This window comes from Nothoprocta perdicaria, unplaced genomic scaffold (genome assembly GCF_003342845.1).
Source record: "Nothoprocta perdicaria isolate Ctin4 unplaced genomic scaffold, notPer1 scaffold_79, whole genome shotgun sequence".
NCBI classification, from domain to species: Eukaryota; Metazoa; Chordata; class Aves; order Tinamiformes; family Tinamidae; genus Nothoprocta; species Nothoprocta perdicaria.
The window spans coordinates 2,946,798-2,953,370 of NW_020456076.1; positions in this window are offsets into that span (position 1 = coordinate 2,946,798).

Here is a 6,573-nt window from a genome sequence, read left to right on the forward strand (position 1 = left end):
TAGCCAAGATGAATAGTCAGCTTGCTAGGCAGGGTCAGTCTTCAAAAATATGAGAAGTAGGACCTTTCTTTTTTAATAACTCCTTAAAATTAAAGCTCTCATCAAAAACAGAAATTTGGAGCTAACTTCCAGTATTTGCCAAAAATGACTCAGATTTATCCCAATGCTTTCCAGAGAACTTCCCTAACTTGCACATGGGACATTGTAACCTTGCTACTAAAAACATTAGCCAATATGCAGTCAGCACTATGGAAGGGATATCTGGCTGAAAATCCCATTCTGGAGTCCATACAGATAGAGTCTTTAATGTTCCAGTACTACAGTGAAGTTCAGACATGCAAGTTTCCAGATAATTTTTAGGATTATTATTTTTATTATTTATTTAGGGGAATTTTTAGACCAAATAGGGGACATATCTGGTAGGTTTTGGCAGCTCATGAGGTTGAGTTGGCATGCAAATATGGGCAAACTACACTTCTGTGTTTATTCAGATTTAAAGCATCCAGCAAGTCCACTCTCTATGGCAGAGAATTCAAAGATTTCAAAAACTGTCACTGCCAGATCTCCTCCTGATCTAAAGTTCTAAGACCCTTGTCACATATAAATGAAGACCCTTGTCACATATAAATGATGCAACAAGTCATTACAAAGAAGACTCAAAGACATAATGCAACATGGAACTCACTGCTTCTCATGTTTATATTGAAGGTATACATGAAGCAAGTAGAGGCTAAAGTTCATTATGATCCGTTACCTCTGCTTTGATGTGATTGTGCTCTTTTTCTGTTATAACTGTTGCTCTGGACAGCTGGGAGTCAGAAAAAAATGCTGTTTAGCTGACAAGCCATTCTGTCAGTAGCCTGATAGGGTAGTAAAATCCTCCTCTGTCCTTGACTTCTCGGTACAATGATAACCTTCCTTTGTTTCAGTTTCCTTGATGAGTGTTATATAGAGCTCTGAACTCACAGCCTGAAGTAAGAAGTTAGATAGCTGTTACATGATGTATGGAATTGCAGTCAAGAATATGACATGAAGAATTTCTAAATAATGCAGACAGTACCTATATGAAAAGCAGAATATACAGCAACATAAATTTGCCAGACACTGTAGAGACAGACAGCCCTGAAAAGATTTTAGTCTCTAAATGTACTGCTGCAGCTAGATATTCCAAGTGTAGTAAATAAATATTTACTAAACAATGCATATCTGAAAATATACATAATATGTATTTTAATATGAACTTAGTACTCATGAATCAGGATTTCTGTCACCATAGCAAAAAATACAAAAAAAAAAAAAAAAAAAAAAAAAAGAAAGAAAGAAAACAGATGATGAAAATATATCAGCTCGAGGGTAATCTCTTTGAATTTAATGCATTTTTAGTTTAGAAAAATAGAAAACTGCTGAGATAAAATTTGATTTAAATTTTCAGTTTATGCATGAGAATTATAATGCCAGGTGTTTCTTCTCAGCTGGTTTCATTTCATCAGCAGGCCCAGTGCATGAAGGAAATACTTAACAATATTAACTGCAACAGGACAGTACCCATAAATGTCATAGAACAGCAGGATGGAGGCACCCTACTAACTTTAGGAAGATGACTTTTGGTTAGAAGCATCCAAAGAAAAGAAATTACTTTGGCACTGCTGCAATAATGTTTAGCCATATACTTGCCATGTGAACATGCCTATGAGTTTAGAAGTGTTTGGGATCTTTTCCATCAATTTTGCTTTTGATGAAAAAATGTATGGATGCAAGGTATGTTTTTCTCTCAACAAGGTTTTTGTAACCAATCTAGTACTAAACAATCATCGATAAACTTTGCAAGTCACAGGCTATAGACCCAGTGAACTGCTTAGGATCCGATAGAATGTGAAAAGACAGTGCACTGCCGAAGCACTCGTTTTTTTTTCTAGAGTGCTTATTCTGGTTCAGGTGACAGATCATGTGATGCACTGACATGTGATAAAGAGAGGCAAGCTGGAAGGACAACTGAGAAAACTAATTATCTTCTTTTGCTAACCATAAAMAATAGAAACAATAGAAAAATAAATTTTACACTTTTTTGGAGGGGAAGAGCTTTTTAAATGTTTCTCAAGATGGTGTAGAGCACACTGTCTACAAATTTCAGTTAACAAAAACAGAAACTTGCACATAATCTACAATACTTACAAAAATACAACCACCAAATATCTTTTTGTGTGAAACAGATCAGGAATCACTGGCTGTATGCCATGTTATACTGAGTACTTGTTTGAACATTTAACCTGATAAAATTTAGTCTCTGGCTTGATGCAATTACAGGTACACAACCTTTGTAACAAGTTATTACCTTAACATTGAGAAAATCATTTTGCCCTTTTTGCTGAGTAAAGCTGGAAGCATGACTCTTGACTGTGCAGATCAAGAATGGAGCAGAATGAACAGAATATATCCTTAAATATTTTTTATTTGAATAAAAGTGATAGCATTATATGTTACAGGAGACAGGCAGAAGTGAATTCTGTGAATAAAAGTAAGCCCAGAAAAATTAAATAACTGTCTTAAAAATATGTATATATATTGCATCCTAACGTCTTTGATGATACTGGTTTTTCTCCATTGACCACAAAAGGGCCTAGTATGATCAGCTCTTTGCAGGTAACTGAGATAATGTGGGATGAATCCCATTCATAGAGTCCTATAGATGAACTGAAAGTTGGTCAAGGACACAAAGGTCTTCAGAACAGTCCAGTGTGCTTGTGTATACATGTACAAAGGCAGAAATGAGGAGAAAAACAAGTGAGCAATAACTTTGTTAACACTGAATAAACTTTCAAATCTTCTCCACATGAGCCATTTCCTCAACTTTAAGCAGACTAATGGATTTTATCTTGCATTACCAACTCATTAACCGAAGTTAATCTTTCTTCATGGTATGTAGAGAACCTTGCAAACAGCTTTAGTAAAGATTTTCAAGTTATATTTATTTATACTAAGATCTGACTTTATGATTCTTTAGTGAGTGAATGAGACCTGCGACAAAAAGACACATATTGATATCACTTATCATGTTCCCTGATAATAATTGATTATGATCACAAAAACTCAAGTAGACATGAAACAGTAATACTGGGGAAGAGCCTTTGAGAATGTTATGACTATTATTCACATTATTAGCAAATTGAAATGATCATCTCAGAAGTCTCTGTTCTCACAACTTGCCAAAAACCTAAAGCATCACTTCAGATTTTGGTTTCTTAGAACTTCTTTGATTGTGCCAGGAAATAGTATTGTTAAGTCGAAAAAATATTTTTATGTTTTTTTTCATTTTTTTTTAACTTAGGGTGAATTTATTGGTCTGTGTTACTTGGAATGTTATAAATTCACAGAGGTGTGATGTGTTTGTAATGAATTTCACATTTTACTGAAATGTCTCTCTCTCTTTCCCTTGTAATTTTTTTTTTATACTAGCATTAACATTAACATTAACATTAACATTAACAACATTATTAAGTCTAATTCTACAAAATAAAAAAGTATATTTGATTAAAATTAAATTGGATGTAGAGGAGAGAAAAAGTTATTTCTGGAAATACCATATTCATAAAAGATCAAACTGAAATAGAATTTGCTGAATGTATATATACATTCATACTGGTATGAACTCTTCCACTTTAACAAGTGGTACTTCAGCTTCTGTCAGAAAATACTGCGACGTGAGTCTTGATCACAACAGTATCAGAATTATTATTGTTGCCTTTCACGGGGACACATTTTCCATTGACTGCTATCATTTTGAATCCCTGTATCTAATTCTGATTCGAGTAGCTGCCTGATGGAAATCATGCATAGACTGAAAAATTAGTTGTTTCTATTACAAGGTGTTTAGATGAAAGAGACTTCTGTTTACTGTCACATTTCTGGAGTCTAGATAGGACAAATACTTTATAACATTTCTCATATTAAAAATTCATTGTTCTTGGATGGTTACCATGTCTCTTTATGTTAAAAGAATCTTTTTCAGTCAAAGATATATGATAAACTGTGAAGAAAGGTTGAACTAAGGGATGAGGCTGTAAAGAAGTAAATCACATGAAGATCTAAAAGAACCTGGCTTAAGTGTACAAGCTCCAACAAGTTAGGTGTCCTAGAAATACTTCTCTGGAAGACATTGAGATAGCAGTACAAGATTTAGCAGTAGTTAGACTTTTAATAGTTAGGTTCTGAATTGTCCCTGGAAGACTTAGATTCATTTCACCTAAGTTCAGTTTGTTAATTAAGGTTCCTAAATTAGTAGGAGGCAAGGGTTGTTTCTGATCTAACTGTATCTTTCAGCTACTAAACTAGATAGTCATGTTGCCTGATCTAATAAACCCAGACTTCTTCCTGGGAAAGAAGGGGAAATGAGGAATTTTATGATAAAAATTATCTGACCTTTTAAGACAAGCACATTAGAAAATGCCTGTTTTCTCATTTGACTATACAGAGAATCTGTACAGCGACTGTATGCTTGACTATACGGAGAGTCTAAACGGCAAGCTAATGGCATTTGTTCAGATATATCAGAAATCAAACAATTCTTATCAGAGTCTGGTGTCACTTCTTGGAATAAAGAGAGTGCATGCATAGCAAATGCAGGTACCAAGTTTTGGCAATCCATATCCCATTTACAATGGTGCAAAAGGGAAATGAAAAATAGTGGCTGAAAATTTCATAGCCCTGTCTGGAATCCCATCTCTCAATAAAGCACTAACAATGACTAACGTGGAGGGTGAGCTATTGATGAGTGCATAATGACTGCTCTGTGCTTGTTGACCAGATCATTACTTAGTTTCTAAATCATTACCTCAGAATGCCTCATGTGACATATATAGTCTGCATTACTGTTGCACTCTTTGTCCTACTTTGTGTTGTTGTTTTTATGTGTTATTTCAGGCTTTTCTGAGAACAAAAGGAATAAGAGAATTTATTTTTTTTTAGAAAAAAAGCCAAAATAAAATAACTAAAGTATTTACCAGAAAGTCTGGCACAACTTGAAATGATCTTTTCTTAAAGTGTATTGCCATTACACAAGCCCTTGGGGCATGCGAATATTCCACTAATGGAAATGTAACAGTAATGAATCACTGGAATCTGTGTCTTTGTCAGAGTACAAAGATGAATCAGCTGAAACACTATGCAAAAGATTATAAGTCTAGAACGATGGTTATCATTASTAAGGGTTCCAAGGTCTGATTTGTATACAGTCAGACTCAAATCTCTCAAAATTGCTTACAGTTGAGTTCTCTGGAGTCCAGTTAATAAATCTGTCTATCTCACAATCTTGTTGACAGCTTCTTGCTGAAGGTCATATTCTGATGAAATGGATCATTTTAAATACTTATTCTGCCTTTTGAGATAGAATAATCTCAAATTTCTTGTTAAAAAAAGAAGATGCTCAAAGAATCATTTTTTTCTTGATCTRTGTATATGAGAATCATATGTGTAAAATGATATTTTCTCTCTGAAAAGTTAGTCTATGTATCTGGAATCCTATGGGAAATAGCTGCATTAATCTCAACTAGGAGAACTTTACTGGACTTGACTGAAAAATGCGTATGATAATTTGTCCTTTCAGACACTTGCTACTCCTTCTATTTTACTATCTGACTGCTGTCATACCCTGTTTTATTTTTAATCCAATAAAATATGCAGGTTTTTCTTTTCCTTTTGTGTCAACTATAAAAAAAAAAGGAAGAAAATCCATGGAAAGGCACCAAATGAATACGAGTCTACCAGTGCTTTAATCCCCACATTCACTGCAACCTAGACTCTAATCCACAGGCCCACCTACACATATTAGTAGAGGTAAAAAGCAAATATAACACTGAGTAGCAGGTTTGGATGTAAATAATAGGGAGGTTTGGCCTAAGACTCATCAAAGAGCCATATCCTGAGAGGCAAATCTAGTTCTCAATAGACATTATCATTCTGACTGATAGACAGGTTTTCCCTTTGCTTCTCAGTCTCAGTGTTTACAAGGACAGTTTACTCTGCTCCAGCTTTTAAGTTACACAACTTACACTACTGCATCTGCTTTTTGAACCATGCAATCATTCCCTAGGTCTTATTTTAAAGATTCAATAAATTCAGCAGCTGGAATGACTACGTCTTTAGATCATTATTATTATCCCTCCAAAAGTGATCTAAGCCTCAAATCAGAGCATAGGCATAGCATGGAACCATGCCAAACACTTTACAGGAATAGTTAAGACCTGACATTTCAAAGCAGTGGGACTGCCAGCTCCTGGAATATCATAAAATCATCATTAGTAGGGCTATACAAATAAGGACTGTAGAAAACTTTTTTTTTTTCAACATACAACAATCTGAATGCCACTGAATGACGTATGACCACCATTGTATGGTGATTATTTGTTCAGTAGCATCTGCAATCAAAGTGATATAGAGCAATTTGATGTAAGTAGAATAGCACTTATGCAATTTTATGGGTCAGTGCAAAATATCTTCAGTACGACAGAGTTTCTTACAATCTCAAAATGAACTCTAACATGATATCAGTTGTGTTAGCCATCTCTTATATTAAGAGAA